The sequence below is a fragment of the Protopterus annectens genome, chromosome 6.part0 (genome assembly GCF_019279795.1).
Source record: "Protopterus annectens isolate FY-2018-M chromosome 6.part0, PAN1.0, whole genome shotgun sequence".
Classification (NCBI taxonomy): Eukaryota; Metazoa; Chordata; order Ceratodontiformes; family Protopteridae; genus Protopterus; species Protopterus annectens.
In genome coordinates this window covers 473,537,959-473,564,350 of record NC_056737.1, presented here as the reverse complement: position 1 = coordinate 473,564,350, position 26,392 = coordinate 473,537,959, and the positions used below count along the sequence as shown (strand labels likewise).

Below are 26,392 nucleotides of genomic sequence, written 5' to 3'. Positions count from 1 at the left end.
GCAGTTTTTTTTTTCTTTGTAAATACTGTGACTAGATTTGCTTTCTGATCTTGTGCTGTCATGTTTCACCAGCTCTTACAGTCTTTCAAGAAATCTTTTATCTCTATGAATGATTCAAAGACGACTTGTTTTTATTCCCACTTGTCTGATTTGAAACCATGGAAACTGAAAAATAAATCTGGGTTTATCACTTTGTGATGGAACTCTAAATTTTGTGAACAGAAAACAGACTGCAGCATGTCATTTTTTTTTTTTTTTTTTTTTTTTTTTTTTGGTCATACCCTTGTGACCTTTGAGCCTATCTCTTCACTTGCTGTATAGGCATTGTCATTCCATGAGAAGTGAGAGCCCTACAGGTCATTTGTTTCTCAGGGTGACATCTAACTAGTAAGTGTTGCTGTAATTTGTGAGGGTAAGGGTTTTCTTTTTTAATCCCGACACCTACAGTGCATGCCCATTGACACCCCGCCCCCTGAGTTTAGAGTGCAATGGGCATCAAAGAGGGTTTGATAACTCGGGTTCACAAGTAATGTAATTCTTCAAGACTATCATGCGTCCCTCAAAGCTTTAGCTCTCTTTTGGTCTGTGGTGTCCACCAAAGTCCCTACCATGTGATTGGGAATCATGCATCTTATAATAACCAACCAGCATAATGTGAGCAATCCAAAGGACACCAAGTTTATTGAAGTTAAGCGCTTTCCTCTCTATTACAGAGAATTCCTCAGAACAATATTGCACAAAAACCCAGCCAAATATATACCCACCCCTCAATTAACCATTCAAAATTGCGCCAAAAATTTTAAAGCAATATATACATATCAAATTACAGCAGTAAAAATATTGCATATAGCAAATAAAATTAAATAAATGTTACCATAAAATATTATATGTTAAATTATTAAATAAAATCCATGTTAACTTTACTAACCTAAAATTTGATCAAGTTTTAAAGCACTATTAATGCTTATAGTTTCATTGATACCTAGGTAACAAGAGGCATTTAAAAACAACTGCCATCTCAATTTCATCATATCCAAATGCACATCTGTAATGCACCCCTGTTCATCCAGCACTAACTGCTGTAAAACCAAAAATTTTAAATCATGTGTTGGATTTTCATTGATATGTCTATACAAAGCACTAGTAACCCTACAATGTCTGATGTCACCCAGATGTTCACCTATTCTTAATTTAAATTTTCTACAGGTTTTCCCAATGTAGAAACTAGAACATTTTCCACATTTAGCCATATACACAACATTTTTACTATTACAATTGTAGTGGCCTCAAATATTGACAGTCTTCCGATTAACCCTAATTTGACCTTCAGTTTCCATTATAAATGGACAAAAAGAGCAGGAATTACATTTAAAATTACCTACTTTTCTATTGATTCTGCATTCATGTCTAATACTTTCCAAAATGTTCTTTATAGATTTGTCCCTCCTAAAAACATGTCGGGTTTTTACCAACTTTCAACCCAACATTAGCATCAAATTGAAGAATCTCCCAATTGGCATTTACCACATTAATAATACTGTTGGCCATGCCATTGTATGTCAAAATGAAGGCTGAGTTGTAAAAAACTTTATCATTACTAGATCTATTAGTACTCACAAATCCGTGGCCCAATATGGGTCTATAAAAACCTTGCTTACGTTTGTGGGTTACTTCATGAGCAAGGTCATCCAAAAGACAGTCAGGATATCCCCTTTGTTTAAATGTGTGTAATAAAATCTAATTCTTCCAAAAAATCCACATCAGGACTCACTATTCTGGCAGCCCGCACCAACTGGCCTTTAACTACAGCCCTCTTTTGATGGTGCGGGTGCCAGCTCCCATAATCCAAATAGGAATTTGAGAATGTGGACTTTCGGTGAATTCTGGTGTTAAAATTCATATTACACCAATCTGTCTCAAGGTCTACATGTAAGTAGACAATGTTATTCTTACTATAAACATAGGTGAATTTAAAAAAATCAACTGTTTCATTAATATATACCAGAAACCCATTTAAACTGTCTTCTGTACCTTTCCAAAGAAGAAACAAATCATCCAAGAATCGGGTATAGTGTGCAATATTAGACATGTACCGACTATTAATCAAAAATTCCTGCTCCCATTAAGACATAATAAGGTTGGCAAAATGGGGGCACATGCCACCCCCATTGCCACTCCTTTCACTTGTTTATAATACTGTCCCTCAAACCAAATGTAGTTATTTTTTAAAAACTAATTCCATAAGTACACTCAGTTTGTTGATTTCATCTTGAGAAAAAATGTTGGTTTTATTAAGTTGCTGTTCTAACCAATAAATACCTAAATCATGGGAAATAACAGTAAACAGATTAACCACATCAACGGTGACCATAATCATATCAGTGGTTAATTCAATGCCATTTAATCTGTCAATAAATTGCCAGGAATCTTTACTAATATAATCAAAAAAAAAAAAACAGGCACTTCTGCATTTCATGATCTAGGTTTTTGGCAATAAAATAAGTCTTGGACCTTTTACCATCCACAATGGGCCTGAAAGATGGATTAACCAGTCCCTTGTGTATTTTTGGTATACCAAAAATATTAGCCACCCTAGGATATTCATTCTTCAAAAAGTGGTACTCATCTACATCAATTTGGGCCTGGTAAAACATATCTTCAAGTGCCTAGTCTATCTTTTTATATGCCACCTTAATCTCATGTAGGGAACTTTCCTCATAGGCTTCATCAAGTAGAATGTTATTCATGCCATCTAAATATTGTCTCTTGTCCATAACTACCACTCCATTGCCTTTGCCTGGTTTCATAAATCTGACCGTAGGATCTTTAATCAATTCATGCATAAGCTGCTTTTCCTCCCCAGTCAAATTAGAATAATCAAACTTATCGGTGTAATATAACATTTTCTAATTGCCTTTTCACACATTCTTTCAAATAGTTCGACAGTTTTGTTCAATGGAGGGTTAAAAGTACTAGCTTTTTTACAATTATTCCTGGTTTGATTTTCAACTGCAGTCTCCTGGTTAAACCATACTTTTAAATTTAACTTCCTAGTGTATCTCTTTAAGTCAGTAATAGATTCCACCAAGTTACCCACCCTACATGGAACGAAGGTGAAACCTTCGGCTAAAAAATCAGCATGCTTTTCACTCACAGCCAGCTTTGAATAATTATAAATTTTGAAATCACCCTTACTATTAGTGACTATCTTGGGCCTAAGCCCTTCATTGTTTAACATTTGATTGTCAAGACACTGTATCAAAACATCCAACATATGTTCACAATTGTCATTACCGTTTGTATTAGACATTAAAAATTCAGGACCCTCATTTTCGTGATAAACACATTTGTCTCCATATTAATGTATTCGGTAGTCATACCATTAACTATGTCACTACCAGCATTTGTGTTTTCAGTAATACTGTAATTGGATGTAATATAGTAGGTTAGGTCTGTCAACAAGCATAAATAATTGCCATTGTCCACTTCAAGTTCAGAATAACAAAACGTACATACCAGCAAAGAGTCATCAACATGGTCGTTGTGGTTTTGATTCGAACTACAAGAGCAGTCTTCTGTCAGACAATTAATGCTGTTGTGTTCTGCATGAATGTTAAAACCAAGCGAACACAAGGAACAGCTAATGGTTTCAACGTTGTCACGTGAAACCAAATTGTGGAATTTGTCAATGAAAACTACTTGTTCCTTGTCCTTTGAGCCTTCAGTTTTGCTCCCGGTGCTACAAATTGTTGGGGGCCCTTCCCAAAAAAAAAAGCAGAAGAAGAAGTAGAAGCACCTTCTTTACCCTGCAAATGGTCGGAACGCCTCACCTCTTCATCCACGCTTGTAGCTGACTGCAAACGCTGGTTATGCACTTGTCGAGAAGTTGCACTATGTTGCATCACTTCCTTTTCTTTACTTAGTTCACCAGCACTCTCATCTTGGACATGCCCCCTGGAGAAAGGGTAAACGCGATCACCATTGTATTAATTAAAATCTCTTTGGAGCTTACTTTCTTTACGAATAAAAATGGCATTACAAGCATTGTTTACCTGAACATGGACACTATGATAAAGACCTCGGTTTTGACTTGAATTAAAATCACGATCAGCCTTAATGGACTGATCCAATTCATCAAGATCATTAATTATTTTGTCCATTTTAATTTGATTATATTTAACCATTAATGCCATTAAATCCAATCCTGCTTTATCAAAAATCAAATGTACCTCCTGTAAAAACTCATTATTTTCTTTAACCCCATTTGGATACCTCCACATTCTTAGTCCACGGGGCACTTGCTTTATTTCTATGTTCCTGGTTAAATAAGCATTTTCAAGTTGCAACTTTTTGAAAATTAGTAAATCTTTTTCAAAACGCTTCAGTTTCTCATTCAAGGTGGAAAATCACTGAGATTGCATGTTACCAGCATTGTTGTCACAAAAAAGAAAACGATTTTCTTTCCATTGATTACAACCAACATTTTGACTGTCCATTCCTACATTATTGTCTTGATTAATTTCAGTAATTTTACCTTGTGTGTCATTATGCAACCCATCCTGTTCATTTCTCCTTGAAAGTTGAGAATCCACAGATGTTGGGGTTGGCTGGGTAAGAGGGAGACCTAAACTCCCAAAAGAAGGAACACCACAATTTTGTTTGTCCATCAAATTCTTGATTTGTAGGGTGTGTTCACATAACTGTTCATTAATCTTTTGTAAATATTTTAAACATTTTTGGCGCAAATTTTTGGTGCAATTTTGAATGGTTAATTGAGGGGTGGGTATATATTTGGCTGGGTTTTTGTGCAATATTGTTCTGAGGAAGTCTCTTTAATAGAGAGGAAAGCGCTTAACTTCAATAAACTTAGTGTCCTTTGGATTGCTCACATTCTGCTGGTTGGTTCTTCTGTGTTTTTCTCTTATTTTGTGAGTGTTTGGCATTTTGGCAGCAGGATGGAGGAGCAGGTATCCAATGAGGACATTCTTAAAATATTACAAAAGATTAATGAACAGTTACAGAGAGGTCTGTAGAGTTTCCTCCTTTATGGAGAGGAATAACGAAATTTCTTCTCTATTTTGGGCACAGTGTTTTCAAGGATAGATCGACTGATAAGTATGAAGACTGGGTAGGCAATGGTGTTGGCAGCAATTTTGAGAAATTAAGGGGGTAAGTTGTCAGCAGAAGGAGAGCTGGTTTACGTTTAGAGAGACGTAATCTGATATATGCAGAGGGGGTGGGTTTCAGAGAGAAGGTGGAGGCGGGGGAGGTGGGATATGGATCGATAGAAGAAAGATTTGCATTTTTATTTTTAGTGAGATGTTAGACTTTTTGAAGAAAGTGTTTCGAAGGGTAGCAGTATCGAGGTCAGAGCTATTTGGAAAGGGATTAAGTGTAGTAGGCTTACCTGGATAAAGGAGCTTATTAATATTGTGAGGATTATTTAGTGATTTGTGATAGTATTGTCTTTTATCATTGTCAATGTGTCTTTGGTATGGTTCCTGAGTTATCTATAATTTTGTAGATGGGTTGTGAGATCAGTTTTTTTCCAGATCTTCCAGGCTCTATCTCTCTGTAGCGTAAGGTTATGAGTGGATTGTGATAGCCAAGGTGAAAAGTTAGATTTTAGTCTAATTTTTCTGATGGGGGCCAGAGAGTTTAGAGTATTAAGTGACAGTTTGTTGAATTTGGAGACAGCCTCATGTAGAGGAAAGTTGTATAAGAGCCACAAATGTTCGAAAGTCAGACTCCATAAAAACTTGATGGTCTGTGAAGTGGCAAGCTCCCTTTCACCCCACCCCCCACACCTTGCTAATCATATATACCAAGATTGCACTACAGTGAAGATGGGGCGGGCAACAAACCTGTCCCCTCTGTACTGCAATCTTGTCTGCCTACTGATTCAGTGTTGTCTTTTCTACCTTACTCAGAGTATGGGTTATCAGTCTGACACTGGCACCTTTTTTAGATTCTTGCATCCAGGGCTCAGGCTTCTGCCCTATACCTATAATTCCCTTCCCATCCCTACATTATCCCAGGTGTCACTTGCCACCTGTTGGGTTTGGACGCAGTCTTTGAGTTCAGTGCTTCAGTGGTGCAGATAAGTCATTTTTACTGATTTTTTTTTTCTTTCATAACCTTCCCATTTCTTTCACTGTCCTTTGGATATACCCTTTCTTAGCATTCTTCTTTTTAATTTTGAGTTAGTTTACTCTCTGCAGTTGGGGTAGTTTATTCCCACCATTTTAGCCTTCCCTCTTCCTATATTTAAAAAAAATATATGGGTCTACTTCACTGTATCGAAAGTTCACATAACCAAAACTTAAATGGCTGAGACAAGAAGACCGAAATTACACAAGTAATTACACAACACCGAACCTTCACAATTCTGAAATTCAAAACAGTGAAACACCACTTGCTGCACTTCAACAGAAAAAAATCTAATTTGTTTTACATTTTTTGCAGGGTGGCACCCCCCACACACAATATGCAAACTATATATACCAACTCCGAGATCGCATTACAGTGGGGAAAAGGGTAAATTTCCCGATACTCACTGTACAGCGATCTACATGCAGATGCTCCGAGTGGTGTGTGAGTGGTGTTTTGTTCTTCTGGATTCCAGCAATGTAAAGGCTCATTATTGTGCAATTTTGATAATTTAATTTTTGGTTTTGCAAACTTTTTTTTAGAATGAAGTAGACTCATATATAGATAGATACAAAAAAAAATATATATATATATATATATATATATATATATATATATATATATATATATACTACTTCTTCTTCTTCCGTCTTTTCCCAGATGTTCATCGTGTTTCACTGTTGCAGTCATCACTGTAGGGTTCTTCCTGCCGGCAGGCAGTCCTCGGTCGGCCAGAATCCCAAAGTCTGGGTCCGGCGTCGGCTGTTCAGGCATGCTCCCTGACGTCAGAGCGCTAGGAGTACAAAGCTGCCAGCCGACGCCATGTTCTCCAGTCTTTCTTGCTGTGCGGTGAAAGCAGTTCGCAAGTGCCGGTCGGCTGACTCCTGATATTTTTTCGTGCTTCAGTCCGAAGACTTACTTCTTCTTCTCAAAGCTAAGTACCCCATTGGGGAAACTTTTTTCTTGCTCCAGTCCGATGTCAGGAAAAGTTAATAATTGCATTTCTTGTGGGAAGCAAATACCTCATAAGGATTTCCATTCTTACTGTATTCCTTGTTTAGGCCCTGACCACGATGTAGCTAGTTGTCGGTTTTGTGCTAGATTTAACCAACGTACGATTAAGCGCAGGTACGATTTTGCTTTTCACTACTTTGGCAGGCGATTTAATTATAAAATGACGTTGGACACGCTTCCGACTACCGGAGTTCACAAACGACGCAAGGATAAGGACAGGCCTCCAAGGTCCAAATCAGACGACGTTTTACAAGCAGAGCCAGCCAGCTACAGGTTCGGCCGTTGTCAGTGAGGCACTTTCGCAGCCCCTGTCGTCGGCCATTTCAGAACCGATTGCCGAAACGGACTCCCACGAGGAGCCAACTAGGCCTTTAAGCACTCCAGCTGCTGGACCTTCGGACAGTGCTCCCTCGGATGGGTCCGGAGCTGCTGTGCAGGTACCGGCTTCCGAGGGGGTTTTCAGGCCTACACAGCTTCTGATAAAGGCAAAGACAAAGGCAAAGACTCCTTCCAAAATTAAAGACACCAGCCCAGGCCTCTTCTGATCCGGGACCCAAATCTCAGAAACAGCTACTTAAAATGGCGGAGGACTTACTAACCATGATTAGCGGTTCACATCTCCCTCCAGACAAAAGACCAAGGCAAGAATTGGATTATGAATCTTCTGATCAGACATCTATTTCTTCAGTGTCTTCTTCTGAACAGGAATATATTTTCCCTCCTTATGAGTATTCTGATGCTGAGGAATCCATTCCATCAGCTTCTCCCCCTGAGGATGTTTCTTTTGGGGAAACTTTACATGACATGAGGAAACATTTTCACTGGGAAGGACAGGAGTACTCGGAATCTAAGAGAAGGCTTAGGGATTTCCTTCTTCTTCCCCACCATAGACCCCTGGCTATTCCTCCTATTTTGGATATTGTGGATGATGCCTTTTCTGAGGCTAATTTAACTCCTGACTCCTTTCCTCCAGCTCCTGCTAAGCCCGACAGATATTACGGGGTCCCTGACTCCCACCAGTTCCTTAACAAAAATCCTACTGCTGATCCAGAAACCATTTCTCAGGGTCCTAAGGGGGTTAAGGCCGCTTCTGCTAAAAACCCTATTCTAACAGATAAGGATTCTAAAGCTTTGGAGAGATGGGGCAAAAAAGTGTACACTTCTGCTACTTTATCTATTAGGGCTTTAAATTGTCAATGTCATATGCTAAAATATCAGCAATTTCTACTGTCTGTTATGAAACAAAAACTGGATACCATTACTGCATGTGCAGATAATAAGGAATTACACAATTTGATGCATTCCACTGAACAAGTGGGGAAGCATGGTTTACACTGTGGTTTTGATGCCTTGGAGGCTTCTTGCAGGGCGGCTGTCTCTGGCACAGTCATTAGAAGGCATGCTTGGTTAAAGGAACAAAACTTACCTGATCCAAGTGAAAGCAAAGTTACTGGATGCTCCTGTTCAGCATAATGTTTTGTTTGGGTCTAAGGCTGAAGAGGTGATAAAGAAAATGGAGGATAAGGCAAAATCCATGCAAATGGTTAAGGATTTCTTACAAGTTCAGCCCCCAAGATTTAGCAGAAATTGGCCAACTAAAAATTGGTCCTTTCCCAGCTCAGACAGGCCTCAGAGGGGTAGATATAGGCGCTCCAGAGGGAGGGCCCAAGCACAGACCTCTTACAGACCTAGACAGTGGAGTGCTTCCACCCCCAGGGGTGGAGAGGACAGACCTCAGTCTTATAGAAAACAGGCTCAATGACTCCCCCTGCATGGCTCCAGGAACTTCTCTCCTGGAAGCCCCTCTAGGAGGAAAACTCTCTCTTTTTCAACAAAATTGGACTTACATAACCCAAGACAAGTGGGTTCTGGATGTAGTTTCAAGAGGTTACAAATTCCACTTTCATACCTTACCAAGACCAAACGGATGGCCAGACCTACCAAAACACCAGTGGGCAGAGGCATTAAACCAGGTGGGATCCCTCATTGCTATGAAGGCCATAGAACTGGTTCCACAATCAGAGATGGGGCAAGGCTTCTTCTCCAGGCTCTTCCTAGTTCCCAGAAAGCAAAATTCGTGGAGACCCATCCTGGATCTCTCAGTCTTAAACACTTTCCTGGAGATACCAAAGTTCAAGATGCTTACTCTGCAACAGCTCCTGCCAATGTTGAGCAAAAATGCATGGATGGTGACATTGGATTTAAAGGAGGCTTACCTCTACACATCCCTATCAGACAGGAGTGCAGAAAATACCTCAGGTTCAAGGCCGGCTCAAAACATTACCAATTCTCTGCGCTGCCCTTTGACTTGTCTACTGCGCCCAGGGTCTTCACCAAGTGCCTGGTACCAGTAGTAGCTTATTGCAGACTCAAGGGAATTCAAATTTACCCTTTATCTGGATGACTGCCTTATTCAAGCGGACAGCAAGGATGTCTTACTCCAGCACCTGGAATTTGTTCAAAATCTACACAAGTACCTGGGATTCCCTGTGAACATAAAAAAGTCAAATTTGACGCCCACACAACAGATAACCTTTCTGGGTGCTCTTCTAAACACAAACCCAGATGGCATTCCTGACATCCGAAAAACAACAGCAGCTGGCTTCAGCTTTCAAAACTTTGGTGTCAATAACTCAGCTAACTGCAAGGAAATTCCTGCAGGTTTTGGGTTACATGGCCTCCTGCATCCTTCTCATACCAAATGCAAGACTACATATGAGAAAAATACAATGTTACCTAAAACGTGTATGGTCCCAGCATTGCCACAGTCTAGACACACAGATTGCTGTCTTGCCTTGCCTGCAAAAGGAATTCCATTGGTAGATCATGGCATGTCTTCACAACAAAGGTAAAGCCTTCAGTCTGCCTCCAGCCAGCCAAGTGTTAACCACGGACGCCTCGGATTACGCATGGGGAGCACACTTGCAGGGAAAGGGTCTGCAAGGTTTTTGGACAGAGGATCAGAAGCACCTACATATCAATTTAAAAGAGATGTTAGCTGTACAGAATGCCCTCTTGGCTTTCAGGGATCTCCTACAACCAGGACAACTACTGATACAGACAAACAACACCACAGTTATGTGGTACATAAACAAGCAAGGGGGTTCACACTCCTACCCTCTTTGCAGACTAGCCATGACTCTATGAGACACAGTTCTAGCTTGCAAAGTGGATCTACAAGCTCAGTTCCTGCCAGGAAAACAAAATACTCTGGCAGACAGCCTGAGCAGGAACCTGTCAGACCCACACAAGTGGATGCTAGACACTCAAATATTCAAGATGATTACAGAAGCCTGGGGCTGCCTGGACATAGATCTTTTTGCATCCCCCCTCAACCACCAGTTACAGATTTTTGCACAAGAACATTTCACAAGCTAGCATGGAAAGTGGATGCACTATCATTCAGTTGGAGAAACCTCTCTGGGTATGCCTTTCCGCCACTACCTCTTCTTCCACGGGTGTTACTAAAGATCAAGCAGGACAAGCCCAAGATGATGATTTTACTGGCCCCAAATTGGCCTCGTCAATTTTGGTACTCAACACTGATGAATCTATCCCAGGAGCCTCCTTGGATTTTACCTCAGATTCCAAATCTTTTGTCCCAAAACCAGGGCCAGGTTCTGCACTCTCATGTCAAAACTCTCAGCCTAGCAGCCTGGCGAATTCAGGGTCTGTGATTAATCCTTTCCTTCCCAAACAGGTCATGGATGTCATCTTAGAAGCCAGACGGCCTAGCACTAGAAAATCTTATGTAGGTAAATGGAAGAGATTTTGCACCTGGATGCATGCTCAGGATTCGGATCCTCTCATTCCTAATATCCCACTGATTTTACTTTACCTGACAGACATGCTCCATAAGGGTTTATCCTTCTCCTCCATAAAAATACATGCCTCAGCTATCTCTGCACATTACAATACAGATCCTCCAATCTTTTCGCATCCATTTCTGAAACAATATCCCAGAGGAGCTAAGAATTTAAGGCCTCCTAGGACACCACCCATTCCTGCCTGGGACCTCAACTATGTTCTGGAAAAACTCACTCTGCCTCCTTTTGAGCCTGCTGCCACATCTGATATTAAGTATTTATCATGGCAAACAGCTATCCTACTGGCTTTGACTTCATCCAGGAGAGTCTCGGAGTTACATGGCTGTGGAACCTTATATTATTTTTCACCAAGATAGGGTGTCTTGAAGGACCAATCCTACTTTCATGCCTAAAGTGGTTTCCAAAGTGGCTTTAAATCAAACTATTCACCTGCCAACTTTTTTCAATAATCCACAAAATAAGGGGGAAAGGATCTTGCATTCCTTGGATGTACACAGACAACCGTTTTACCTGGACAGAACCAAGGATATCAGGAAAACAGAGCAACTGTTTGTTTCTTATGCAACAAATTCCCAAGGCAAAGCTATTTCAGAACAGACCATTTCTAAATGGATTGCTCATGGAACCAGATTTTGTTACTCTCATCATGGAAAGCAAATCCCAGGAAAAATTAGGACTCACTCTACCAGAGCTGCTGCTACTTCAGCTGCCTTTCTCAGAGGAGTACCTACCAAGGATATTTTGGAAGCTGCAACTTGGAGTTCAGTGCATACTTTCTCTAAGCACTATAATCTCCCTTTTACTCTAAGTCTAGGGCAGGCTTTGCTTCTGCAGTCTTGCAGGGCCTTCTAGCCGCCCCTTCTACTCTATAACCACCACCCTTTACCTCAGCTTTGGGATTCAACCCTACAGTGATGACTGCAACAGTGAAACACGATGAACATAGTACAGTTGTGTACACTTACCATAAATGTAGATGTTCGAGTGTCTTCACTGTTGCATTCTGGGTTACCCTCCCTCCTGTCCCCTCTTATACTTTCATTAGTGTGGTTTCCTACTTTACCCTTCTTCTGAGGTGTATTTGCTACAGGGTATGGGGTTTTGTTGTATGTTACATTTTTGTTTTACTATTAGCCTTCACTTTTGGGCACCTGACATCTGGGGCAAGAAAAACTGGAGAACTTGGTGTCGGCTGGCAGCTTTGTACTCCTAGCGCTCTGATGTCAGGGAGCATGACTGAACAGCCGACGCCAGACCCAGACTTTGGGATTCTGGCTGACCGAGGACTGCCTGCCGGCAGGAAGAACCTTACAGTGATGACTGTAACAGTGAAGACACTCTAACATCTACATTTATGGTAAGTGTACACAACTGTACTTTAGGGGTCACCACAGCGGATCACCTGTTTCCATTTCTTCCTGTCCTCTGCATCTTGCTCTGTCACACCAACCACCTGCATGTCCTCTCTAACCACATCCATAAACCTTATCTTAGGCCTTCCTCTTTTCCTCTTACCTGGCAGCTTCATCCTTAGCATCCTTCTGACTACTGCCTTTTTGTCAATGCTACTGTCTCCAACCCATATAACATAGCTGGTCTCACTACCCTTTTGTAGACCTTCCCTTTCACTCTTACTAGTACTCGTCTGTCGCAAGTCACTCCTGACACTCTTCTCCACCCACTCCACCCTGCCTGTACTCTCTTCTTCACCTCTCTTCCACACTCGCCATTGCTCTGAAATGTTGATCCCAAGTATTTAAACTCATCCACCTTCACCAACTCTACTCCCTGCATCCTCACCGTTCCTCTATCCTCCCTTTCATTCATACACATATATTGTGTCTTAGTCCAGCTGACCTTCATTTCTCTCCTGTCTAGAGCATATCTCCACCTCTTCAGGGTCTCCTCAACCTGTTCCGTACTTTCACTACATATCACAATGTCATCTGCAAACATCATAGTCCACGAGGACTCCTGTCTGATCTCGTCTGTCTGATCTCGTCTGTCAACCTGTCCATCACCAGTGCAAATAAGAAATGGCTGATCCTTGATGTAATCCCACCTCCACCTTAAACGCATCTGTCACTCCCACTGCAGATCTCACCGCTGTCACACTACCCTTGTACATATTCTGTACCACTCTTACATACTTCTCTGCCACTCCCGACTTCCTCATACAATACCATAACTCCTCTCTAGGCACCCTATCATATGCTTTCTCTAAGTCCACAAAGACACAATGCAACTCTTTCTGACCTTCTCTGTACTTCTCCATCAACATTCTCAGAGCAAACATCGCATCTGTAATGCTCTTTCCTGGCATGAAGCCATACTGCTGATCACTAATAATCACCTCCCTTCTTAACCTAGCTTCCACTACTCTTTCCCATAATTTCATGCTGTGACTGATCAGTTTTATCCCTCTGTAGTTACTGCAGCTCTGCACATCACCCTTATTCTTAAAAATCAGTACCAAAACACTTTTTCTCCACTCCTCGGGCATCCTCTCACTTTCCAAGATTTCATTAAACAAGCTGGTTAAAAATTCCACTGCCATTTCTCCCAAACACCTCCAAGCTTCCACAGGTATGTCATCTGGACCAACAGCCTTTCCATTCTTCATCCTCTTCATAGCTATCCTTACTTCCGCCTTGCTAATCCATTGCACTTCCTGATTCACTATCCCCACATCATCCAGCCTTCTCTCTCTCATTCTCTTCATTCATCAGCCCCTCAAAGTACTCTTTCCATCTGTTCAACACATTCTCCTTGCTAGTGAGTACGTTTCCCTGATTATCCTTTATCACCCTTACCCACTTCACATCTTTCCTAGCTCGGTCTCTCTGTCTAGCCAAGTGGTACAGGTCCTTTTCTCCCTCCTTAGTGTCCAACCTTTCATACAACTGTCTATACGCCTTATCCTTAGTTTTTGCCACCTCTCTCTTTACCATGCACCTGATCTCCTTATACTCCTGTCTACTTTCTTCATCTCTCTGACAATCCCACTTATATATATATATATATATATATATATATTTATAGAGAAACAGAGATTGTATTCAAGGGAGAGTTTTTCTGCTTTTCACTGCACCTTGATGTCCTTCAAGGATGCATCTGCAGTCCTAACATATGGGTTGTCCTGCCTCAGGCAGCCCTTCGGTCGGCATGTCCTGCCTCAGGCAGCCCTTCGGTCGGCCGGATTCCAGAGTCTGGGTCTGGCCTCGGCTGATGTCTCACTTCACCCGACGTCATAGCTGCTGTTTGTTGGGTATAAAGGCATCAGCCGACGCCATTTTCCTCAGTCTTTCTTGCCGCGCGGTGCCCGAAGCAGAAGCTGTTCGCAAGTGCTGGTCGGTCAGATCCAGAGATTTCTACTACCGAAGACTTCTAAAAAGCTAAGTACCCCGTTGGGGACTCTTTCTTGCCTCAGCCGATGTCAGACAAAGTAAATAATTGTTTAACTTGTGGGAAACAAATACCTCATAAGGATTTCCACTCTTACTGCCTTCCTTGCTTAGGCCCAGACCACGACATATCAGCTTGTCTAGCCTGTGCTTCCTTCAACCGACGGACGCTTAGACGTCGGTCGGAGTTTGCAGAGGAGTTTTTTGGTCCCACTTTTGCATACAAAATGCCGTCGGAGACTCCGACTGCACAATTAGTTAAAAAGCGCAAGGGAAAGGACCGACACTCGCGGTCCGCGGTTTCGGCTGAAACCACGGTTAGGCCAACCGCGAGTGTCTCTGTTTCGGCTGAAACCGAGCCCTCGGTTCTTCCTTCGGCTGAAAGCATGCCTCCGATAGCCGAGGCCTCACACAGCATGGCTGAATCTGCTACTGAATTTACTGCTACAGAAGCAGCCACCCAGGATTTGTCAGACACTATTCCTTTAGACATATCTACCCCTGCACGTGGGGCTGCTAGACCCCCTGCATCTATGTCTATCAAGGCTTTTGCCAGGGCTAAAGCAGCTAAATCTTCTAAGGCCTTACCTGCTAAAACTCCCTCACAAAGGCCTACCTCTAGTTCCCAAATACTCAGCCTGGCTGAGGATCTCATTTCTTTGATCAGGGGATCCCAACCTCACCCAGACAGGGCCTCTCAGCCCCCTCCAGATAAGAGGCCTAGGACTGAACCCCTGGAACCTGTCTCTACAGACTATTCCTCGAATGACTCAGACCCTCACGAAGGCCCATATTCTCCTTATGAGGATTCTGATGCAGAAGACTCCATTCCTTCTGCTTCTCCTCCTGAAGAATTTTCTTTTGGATATACCTTACATGCTATGAGGGAACACTTCCAATGGCAGGGCCAGGATTTTTCAGATTCAAGGAAAAGGCTAAGGACTTTTTTACACTTACCACAGCATAGGCCTTTAGCCATTCCTCCAGTACTAACAGTTGCTGATGATGCATATAATGATGCCTGTACTGCCCCTGATTCTCTTCCTCCGGCCCCTGCCAAGCCTGACAGATATTATAGGGTTCCGGACACATACTACCATTTGTATAAGGCTCCTGTTGCAGACCCTGAAACCATTTCACAGGGCCCTAAAGGTGTGGCAGCTGCCTCTGCCAAAAACCCTCTTCCCTCTGAAAGGGAATCTAGAGCATTAGAGAGATGGGGTAAAAAGGTTTATACTTCGGCTACTCTTTCGGCCAAGGCCTTAAACTGTCAATTTCACATGATTCAGTACCAGGAATTTTTGTTAGACCAGCTAAATAAAAAACTATCCTCTCCTGAACCTATAGACCGCAAGTCCCTTCAGAATTTGGTACATAACTCTCTGCAGGTCAGTAACCATTTTTTACAATGTGGCTATGATGCACTGGAGGCTTCCTTTAGATCAGCTATGACTGGAACAGTGATTCGAAGGCATGCCTGGTTAAAAGAACAATCCTTACCAGACCATGTTAAGTCAAAACTCCTAGATGCTCCCATGGAGAAACAAAGTTTGTTTGGCTCCCCTGCACAGGAGGTTCTAAAGAAGGTGGAAGAAAAAGCAAAATCTGTCCAAACAGTCAAGGATTTCTTACAGGTCCAACCTCCGAGGTTTAGCAGAAATTGGCCTTCGAAGAATTGGTCCTTTCCAGACAACTCCAGAGCACAGAGAGGCAGAAATAGGCGCCCAAGAGGCAGAGGTCAATCTAGGGGTGCCTACAGGGGATGTCAGTGGCAACCTACCAACCAGAGAAGTACTGCCACAGATTCAACTACAACCACTTCCACAGGGCAGACACAATGACTTGGCTCTGGTTCCGCTTACCAGGGAACAACTGGAAGCACCCTTGGGAAAGCTAGCCTTATTTTCCGACAACTGGCATTACATCACAGGAGACAAATGGACTTTACAAACAATAGACAAGGGCTACAGGTTTCACTTCCACACTCTACCAAAAAAGAGAGGAATGCCAAACCTACCACCAAGCCAAAAAACAGACGCTCTAAGACAAATCAACAACTTACTAAGGATGAGAGCTATAGAAAAGGTACCTCCTATGGAGCAAGGCCAAGGATTTTACTCCAGGCTTTTCCTTGTACCAAGAAAAGAAAATCAATGGAGACCTATTCTCGACTTGTACGCACTGAACACATACCTCATTGTGCCAAAATTCAAAATGCTGACCCTCCAGCAACTTCTTCCCATGCTGGGCAAGGAGTCTTGGCTGGTGACTCTAGATCTCAAGGAGGCATACCTGCACGTCCCTATACGACCAGATTGCAGAAGACACCTCAGATTTCTTGCAGGATCAGAGCATTATCAATTCTCAGCATTGCCCTTTGGCTTATCTACTGCGCCCAGAGTATTCACAAAATGCCTGGCATCAGTAATTGCTCATTGCAGGCTTCAGGGAATTCAAATTTACCCATACCTGGACGACTGCCTAATAGAAGTGGACAACAAGAAAAAATTAACAAAAGATTTGGAAAATGTCATACAACTGTTGCAAGCCTTGGGATACACAGTCAACATGCAAAAGTCAAGACTAGTACCATCCCAAGGGATAACATTCTTGGGTGCAGAACTGGATACATCAACTCAAATGGCTTTTCTCACAGAAGAAAAACAAAAGCAACTACCAGTCTACTTCATGACATTAACAACACAAACTCAGCTTACTGCAAGGAAAGCCCTGCAAGCCCTGGGTTACATGGCATCCTGCATAATATTGGTTCCGCATGCCAGATTGCATATGAGGAAGTTGCAATGGTACCTAAGGAATGTATGGTCTCAACACAAGCACAGTCTAGAAGCCCAGATTCCAATAATCCCATACCTTAAGCAAGAATTCCTGTGGTGGGCTCAGGCCTGTCGGTTGAACAGAGGATTGCCTTTCCACAAACCTCATCCAAGCCAAACCATCACCACGGACGCCTCAGACCTAGGATGGGGGGCACACATGGTGGACAAGTGTATACAAGGCCTATGGACCCAAGACCAGCTGAATCTACACATAAATCTAAAGGAGATGCTGGCAGTGAAACATGCGATCCAGGCATTCAGACCACTCCTTCAACAGGGTCATCTGCTGATAAGGACGGACAATACCACAATCATGTGGTACATCAACAAACAGGGAGGTACACATTCATATCCTCTATGCCGGATGGCAATGGACCTGTGGAATGTGGCCCTGAATCTCAACATTGAACTTCAGGCCAGATTTGTACCAGGAAAAGAAAACTCTCTAGCAGACACCTTAAGCAGAACTACCACGGATGCTCACGAATGGATGCTGCATCCAGATATCTTCAAAGCCATAACAAAGAAATGGGGACTACCACAGATAGACCTGTTCACCTCCCCACACAACCACCAATTGAAGAAATTCTGCACAAGAGCATACCACCCACTTGCTTGGAGGGTGGGCTCCCTTTCCTTCAGCTGGAAAAACCTGATAGCATATGCATTTCCACCTCTTCCCTTGATGTACAAAGTTCTACTGAAGATCAGAGAGGATCAGCCAAGGGTAATTCTGATAGCTCCAGACTGGCCGAGGCAACATTGGTACCCGCTACTGAGGAGCATGTCTCGGACACATGCATGGCCATTACCTCTATGCCCCTTACTACTAACACAGGACAACTACAAGATCCTACATCCAAACTTGAAAACACTGCAGCTAGCTGCCTGGAATATTGCATAAAACAAAATAACCCAGGTTTATCTCAGAGGGTTAAGGACATTATCCTGGAGGCACGCCGACCCTCCACAAGGAAGACTTATTCAGCCAAGTGGAAAAGATACCTCATTTGGAGTGCAGCAAAGGGAGAAAATGTCTCATTGGCAAACAGCACACATCCTGGAATATTTAGCGGAGCTGTTCCACAATGGCCTGTCTTACTCCTCCATTAAGATTCATGCATCAGCAATTTCAGCAGAATACAACATGGATCCTCCTGTCTTCTCTCATCCTCTACTCAGGCAGTTCTTGAGAGGAATCAAAAATGTAAAACCTCCAAGGAAACCACCTTTACCTACATGGGATCTCAACTTTGTGCTGGAAAAGTTAACACTTCCCCCTTTTGAACCAGCAGCAACAGCAGAATTACAATTCTTGTCTTGGAAAACTGCTTTCCTGCTAGCAATTACTTCAGCAAGAAGGGTATCTAAGTTACAGGCATTAATGTCAGTACAACCCTTCCTTATCTTCCATCAGGACAGAGTCTCTCTGAGAACTAACCCTACCTTTATGCCAAAAGTGGTCTCCAGAGTATCATTGAACCAAGCGATTCATTTACCTACATTCTTCCCCAACCCACATAACAGGGGGGAAAGACTGTTACATACCTTGGATGTACACAGACAATTACGCTACTATCTGGACAGAACTAAGACCAGCAGAAAAACTGACCAGCTTCTGGTAGCATATGCAACAGGAATGCAAGGAAAAGCAATTTCAAAACAGACAATCTCAAAATGGATAGGAAATTGCATTCGATTTTGCTATTCTTTTCATGGAAAGACAACTCCTGATAATATCAGACCTCATTCCACAAGAGCTACAGCCACCACTACAGCTTTCCTACGAGGAGTGGCTACCAAAGACATTTTAGAAGCTGCTACTTGGAGCTCCGTGCATACATTTGCCAAGCATTATAATCTACCCTTATACTCTAGATCCCGAGCAGGTTTTGCAACTGCTGTTTTGCAAGGGATCTTAACTACACCATCTTTATCTTAGTGCCTCCTCCCCCAGTTTGGCTATGGTATTCTACCCATATGTTAGGACTGCAGATGCATCCTTGAAGGACATAGTACAGTTTTGTACCTACCATAAATGTAGATGTCCGATAGGTATGCATCTGCAGTCAGGATTACCCACCCTCCTTCCCCTCTGTGGTATTCCTAGGGTATTTACCCCTCTTTTAGCTAGCTGGGGGAATCTATTATGGTGTATTTGTTTGTATATATGTATATATATATATATATATATATATATATATATATATATATATATATATATATTTGCCTATTGTTTGCTCTCTACTGTTTGGAATTATTTGCATTTATCCAAATTTAGCCTTCCTAGAGGGCACCTGGCATCTGGGGCAAGAAACACTGAGGAAAATGGCGTCGGCTGATGCCTTTATACCCAACAAACAGCAGCTATGATGTCGGGTGAAGTGCGACATCAGCCGAGGCCAGACCCAGACTTTGGAATCTGGCCGACCGAAGGGCTGCCTGAGGCAGGACATGCCGACCGAAGGGCTGCCTGAGGCAGGACAACCCATATGTTAGGACTGCAGATGCATACCTATCGGACATCTACATTTATGGTAGGTACAAAACTGTACTTTCTTCATGTACAAGATTTAGTTGGTGTTAATATTCACTTTAGTAGTGTGTGTGTGTGTGTGTGTGTGTGTGTGTGTGTGTGTGTGTGTGTGTGTGTGTGTGTGTGTGTGTGTGTGTGTCTTTTCTTATACTTAAAGAGTGACAAGGCTACCAGTTTCAAGAAGTGCAGAAGATCTCCTTCCTCCAGGACCCCCATTCTTTGTATATGTGTGTGTGTACTGCTTTGGTGTGGATTATTTGGATGTACAATGGATATAAAAAGTGTATACACCTCTGTTAAAATGCCAGGTTTTTGTGATATAAAAAAATGAGACCACAATAAATAATTTCAAAACTTTTCCCACCTTTAACGTGACCTATAACCTGTACAATTCAATTAAAAAACAAATCTGTTAGAAAAAAAATATATAAAACAAAAACGTACAATACGCTGGATGCATAAGTGTGCACACCCTTAAACTAATACTTTGTTGTGTGCGCACACCCTTAAACTAATACTTTGTTGGGTGTGAACACCCTTAAACTAATACTTTGTTGAAGCACCTTTTGATTTAACTAATACTTTGTTGAAGCACCTTTTGATTTAATTACTACATTCAGTCTTCTTGGGTAGGAGTGTATCAGCATGGCACATCTTGACTTAGCAGTATTTGCCCACTCTTCCTTGCAAAAGTGCTCCAAATCTGTCAGATTGCGAGGGCAGCTCTTGTGTACAGCCCACTACAGGTCACCACACACATTTTCTATTGGATTTAGGTCTGAGCTCCGGCTGGGCCATTCCAAAACTTTAATTTTCTTCAGATGAAGCCATTCTTTTGTTGATTTGGATGTATGCTTGGGGCCATTGTCATGTTGAATGGTGAAATTCCTCTTCATCTTTCTAGCAGACGCCTGAAGGTTTTGGCCCAAAAGTGACTGGTATTTGGAACTGTTCATAATTTCCTCCAACTTGACTAAAGCCCCAGTTCCAGCTGAAGGAAAGCAATTCCAGATCACGAAACTGCCACCACCGTGCTTCACTGTGGGGATGGTGTTCTTTTGGTGATGCAAAGTGTTGTTTTTGCGCTAAACATACCTTTTGGAATTGTGGTCAAAAAGTTCAACCTTGGTTTCATCAGACCATAACCCATTTTCCCACATGCTTTTGGGAGACTTGATATATTGTTTTGTACATTTTAGCCGGGCCTGGATGTTTTTCTGTGTAAGAAAAGGCTTTCATCTTGCAACCCTACCCCATAGTCCAGACGTATGGAGAATACGGGAGATTGTTGTCACATGTAGTACACAAGCAGTACTTGCCAGAAATTACTGCAGCTCCTTCAGTGTTGCTGTAGATGATGTTCATCATATTTCACTGTTGTAGTCATTACTCTTGGGTTATCCTGCTGGCAGGCTACCCTCAGTCGGCCAGAATTCCAAAGTCTAAGTCCGGCGTCGGTTGCTGTCGCCTCTTCCCTGACGTCAGTGCACCAGGGGTATAAAAGATGCAGCTGATGCCATTTTCTTCAGTCTTTCTTGCCGCGCGGTGCCCGAAGCAAAAGCAGTTCGCAAGTGCCGGTCGGCCGACTCCTGAGATAAGTCCGAATTTCAGAACCGAAGTCTTCGTTAAAGCTAGGGATCCCGTTGGGGAAAACTTTTTTCTTGCTCCAGACCGATGTCAGAAAAAGTTAACAATTGTATTTCTTGTGGGAAGCAAATACCTCATAAGGATTTTCACTCTTACTGTATCCCTTGCCTAGGCCTGATCACAATGTTGCTAGCTGTCGGTTTTGTGCTAGATTTAACCAACGCACTATCAAGCATCGGTTCGATTTTGCATTTCATTACTTTGGCCGAAGATTTAATTATATAATGGCGTCGGACCAGCCGACAACCGGAGTTTACAAAAAACACAAGGACAAGGAAAAGGATAGGCATCTGAGGTCCAAAACCGATGACAAAGCCTCTGCTAGGCCAGTCGCCGGTTCGCCGCTTCTCAGTGAGGCACTTTCGCAGCCCCTGGCGCCCGCTACCTCAGAGCCACAGGCCACTTCCGACTCCCACGTGGAGCCAACTGGGCCTCTGGATACTCAAGATATTGGACACTCGGAAATCATTCCCTCAGATGGGTCCGGAGCCCCTGAGTAGGCATCGGCTTCTGAGGGTGTCTTCAGACCTACACAACTATATATTGAGCCATCTTCAGCTTCAAAGACTAAAGCAGCTCTTAAGACAAAGAAACAAGTACAGCATTCTCCTAATCAGACTTCCATGCCTAAAAAACATGCTCCAAATGGCAGAAGACCTAATTACTTTTATCAGGGGCTCCCATCCCCCTCCTGATAAGAGGCCTAGGCAAGAGACAGAGTATGATTCTTCTGATCAGGTTTCTGTTTCCTCTGATTCCTCTTCTGAACAAGATTACTCCATGCTTCCCTATGAGGATTCTGATGCTGAAGAATCCATTCCTTCAGCCTCTCCTCCTGAGGATTATTCTTTTGGAGAAACCCTGCATACCATGAAGGAGCATTTCCACTGGGAGAGCCAAGATTATTCTGAATCTAAGAAAAGGCTCAGAGACTTTCTGCTACTTCCTCAGCACAGACCCCTTGCTATTCCACCTGTTTTAGACATTGTAGATGATGTATTTTCAGAGTCCGGCCTGTCCCCTGACTCTTTACCCCCTGCACCTGCTAAGCCAGACAGATACTACAGGGTCCCAGATTCTTATAAATTCCTATATAAAAAACCCACTGCTGACCCAGAAACTATATCTCAGGGTTCCAAAGGGGTTAAAGCTTCCACTACAAAAAACCCTGTCCCCTCTGATAGGGAATCTAGGGCTGTAGACAGATGGGGGAAAAAAGTTTACACTTCTGCTACCCTGGCTGTAAGGGCTTTAAATTGTCAGTTTCATATGCTTATATCAGCAATATTTAATGTCACTGCTTAAACAGAAATTGTTGATAAATACTGAATGTTCAGAGAACAAGGAATTGCAGGATTTATTGCATGCAACTGAACAAGTGGGAAAGCATACTTTGCAATGTGGTTATGATTCACTGGAGGCCTCTTGCAGGGCCGCTGTTACAGGTTCTGTTATTAGAAGGCATGCTTGGTTAAAAGAACAGAATCTGACTGATCATGTTAAAGCAAAATTATTAGCTGCACCACTACAGCATGATACTTTGTTTGGCACTAAAGCAGATGAGGTGTTGAAAAAAATGGAGGATAAAGCAAAATCCATGCAGACAGTCAAGGATTTCTTACAGGTACAGCCACCCAGGTTTAGCAGGAACTGGCCTTCAAAAAATTGGTCCTTTCCAGTGTCAGACAGACCACAAAGAGGCAGATACAGGCTTCCCAGAGGCAGATCTCAGCCCCAAGGCTCATACAGGCCTAAACAATGGGGTGCTCCTACCTCCAAAAGCAGAGAAGACAAATCACAACCTTACAGGAAACAGTCCCAATGGCTTTCCTCTACCAGATCCAAGCACTTATCTTTTGGCAGCCCCCTTAGGGGGAAAACTAGCACTTTTTTCATCAAATTGGCAAATGGTTACCCAAGACAAATGGGTCCTGAACATAGTGTCCCAAGGCTACAGGTTCCATTTTCACACTCTACCAAGGTCAAAAGGTATGCCAGACCTGCCACACAGTCAACGGGCAGAGGCACAAAAACAAATTACTGCCCTCATGGACATGAGGGCCATTCAGCAAGTACCACAACAAGAGCAGGGGCAAGGATTTTACTCCAGACTTTTCCTAGTACCCAGAAAGGACAAAACCTGGAGACCAATACTGGACCTGTCTATACTAAATACGTTTTTGGAAGTTCCAAAATTCAAGATGTTGACTATACAGCAGCTACTGCCCATGCTGGGCAAGAAGGCTTGGCTCGTAACTTTGGACCTAAAAGAGGCATACCTGCATGTCCCAATCAGATAGTCTTGCAGAAGGTACCTCAGATTCATAGCTGGCTCAATGCATTACCAATTCTCTGCATTGCCCTTTGGCTTATCTACTTCACCCAGGGTCTTCACAAAATGCCTGGCACCAGTAATTGCGATTTGCAGACAAAATGGAATTCAAACATATCCCCACTTGGATGACTGCCTAATTCAAGCAGAGAACAAAGACATTGTTCTAAAGCCTCTGGCGTTTGTAAAAAGGTTACTAATTGGCCTAGGGTACACAGTAAACAAAAAGAAATCAAAACTAGTGCTGTCTCAAGAGATAATATTCATGGGTGCAAGCTGAAAAACTACTGCCCAGATGGCTTATCTCACGCCAGACAAACAAAAGCAACTGACTACTTACTTCAACAAATTGGCAACAAAAACCCACTTATCTGCAAGGAAAATCCTGCAGGCCTTGAGTTTCATGGCATCCTGCATTCTACTAATTCCGTATGCCAGACTGCATATGAGGAAACTACAATGGTATCTAAAAAGTGTTTGGACTCAGCATTGCCACAGCCTGGAGACAGCAATTGCACTCATTCCCTGCCTGCAACAGGAGTTTCGATGGTGGACAGAAGCCTGTCACCTCAACAAGGGCCTGCCATTCAGTTTACCCACAGCCAGACAGACACTGACAACGGATGCATCAGATTATGCCTGGGGGGCCCATATGGCAGGAAAATGTATTCAGGGCACATGGCCTGCAAACCAGACGCATTTTCACATCAATCAAAAAGAAATGCTAGCTGTTCAAAATGCCCTGACAGCTTTCAAGGACCTGCTTCATCCAGGACACAGTTACTGATAAAGACAGACAACACTACGGTCATGTGGTACATAAACAAGCAGGGAGGTACACATTCCTACCCCCTCTGCAGACAAGCAATGACCTTATGGGACACAGCATTGCCTTTTCAAGTTCACCTGCAAGCACAATTCCTGCCAGGGAAAACAAATACTCTGGCAGACGAACTAAGCAGAAACCTCATGGATCCCCACGAATGGAAACTGGATCCACAAGTCTTCAGCATGATAATAAGGAAATGGGGATGTCCAGACATAGATCTATTTGCCTCCCCTCACAACTACCAATTGCAGAGATTTTGCACAAGGATTTATCACAAGCAAGCATGGAAAGTGGACGCCCTATCCTTCAGCTGGAAAAATCTAACCGTATATTCCCCACTGCCTCTCCTTCCCAGGGTACTTCTAAAGGTCAGACAAGAAAAGCCAAAAATGATACTGATTGCACCAGACTGGCCACGCCAGCACTGTTACCCAGTCCTAAAGAGCTTGTCTCAAGGTCCAGCATGGATATTGCCTCAAACTTCTCACTTGCTGACCCAACAAAACAATCAGATCCTGCACAGCCAACTCAGGACCTTAAGTCTGGCAGCATGACGGATAATGTAGCCATTCAGAACACTCCTCTTTCAAAAGCTGTTATGGATGTAATCCTGGAGGCCAGGAGGCCCAGTACCAGAAAATCTTATGCAGAAAAATGGAAGAGATTCTGTACTTGGAACCAGGAACAGGGCATTGACATGTGTGTACCAAATATCCCTCAGATTTTACAATACCTAACTGAGATGCTAAACAAAGGCCTTTCTTTCTCGTCTATTAAGATTCATGCCTCTGCCATTTCAGCCCATTACAATACGGAACTACCTATCTTTTCTCATCCTTTAATAAGGCAGTACCTCAGAGGGGCCAAAAACATTAGGCCTCCAAGGAGAGCACCAGTTCCGGCCTGGGACCTCAATTATGTTTTGGAAAAACTCACACTGCCTCCTTTCGAGCCAACATCAACAGCAGATATAAAATTCTTATCCTGGAAAACATCTCTGCTCCTAGCAATAACCTCTGCAAGGTGAGTCTCGGAGTTACAAGCACTCATGGCTGTGGAACCTTTCATCATTTTTCACCCAGACAGGGTTTCTCTGAGGACAAACCCTACATTTATGCCTAAGGTGGTGTCCAGTGTGGCCCTCAACCAAACCATTCACTTGCCTAACTTTTTATCCAAATCCACAGAACAAGGGTGAGAATTCTGCATTCTTTGGACATACACAGGCAGTTACGCTTCTACTTGGACAGAACTAAAGCTTTCAGAAAGTCTGAGCAGCCTTTAGTATCATATGCTGCAGGATCACAAGGAAAGGCTATCTCAAAACAGACTATTTCTAAATGGATAGGCCATTGCATCCGTTTCTGCTATTTTCAACATGGCAAATCAGTGCCTTAGGGTATTAGGCCTCATTCAACCAGAGCAGGAGCCACTTCAGCAGCCTTCCTCAAAGGAGTACCAACCAAAGATATCTTAGAGGCTGCAACTTGGAGTTCAGTGCACACCTTCACAAAGCCAAAGCACTACCACTTACCTCTTTACTCTAAGTCCAGAGCAGGCTTTGCCACTGCAGTTCTGCAGGGCCTCATAGCCTCTCCAAATCCTATTTAGCCCAGCCATCCATCCTCAGTTTTGGGATTCAACCCAAGAGTAATGACTGCAACAGTGAAACACGATGAACATAGTTGTTGTGTACCTACCATAAATGTAGATGTTCGAGTGTATTCACTGTTGCAGTCCAGGTTACCCACCCACCTTCCCCCTTTTTTTCTTTGCTGGGACTTATCTGCACTTCTCTATCCTATACAACCTA

At 42.9% G+C, this 26,392-nt stretch overlaps 1 protein-coding gene across 1 annotated transcript in view; it reads left to right on the top strand.

Annotated features, from left to right (window-relative positions):
• The window catches only part of INO80 (INO80 complex ATPase subunit), a 2,478,170-nt gene that overhangs the window by 440,513 nt on the left and 2,011,265 nt on the right, over window positions 1–26,392 (top strand). The window lies entirely within an intron of this gene.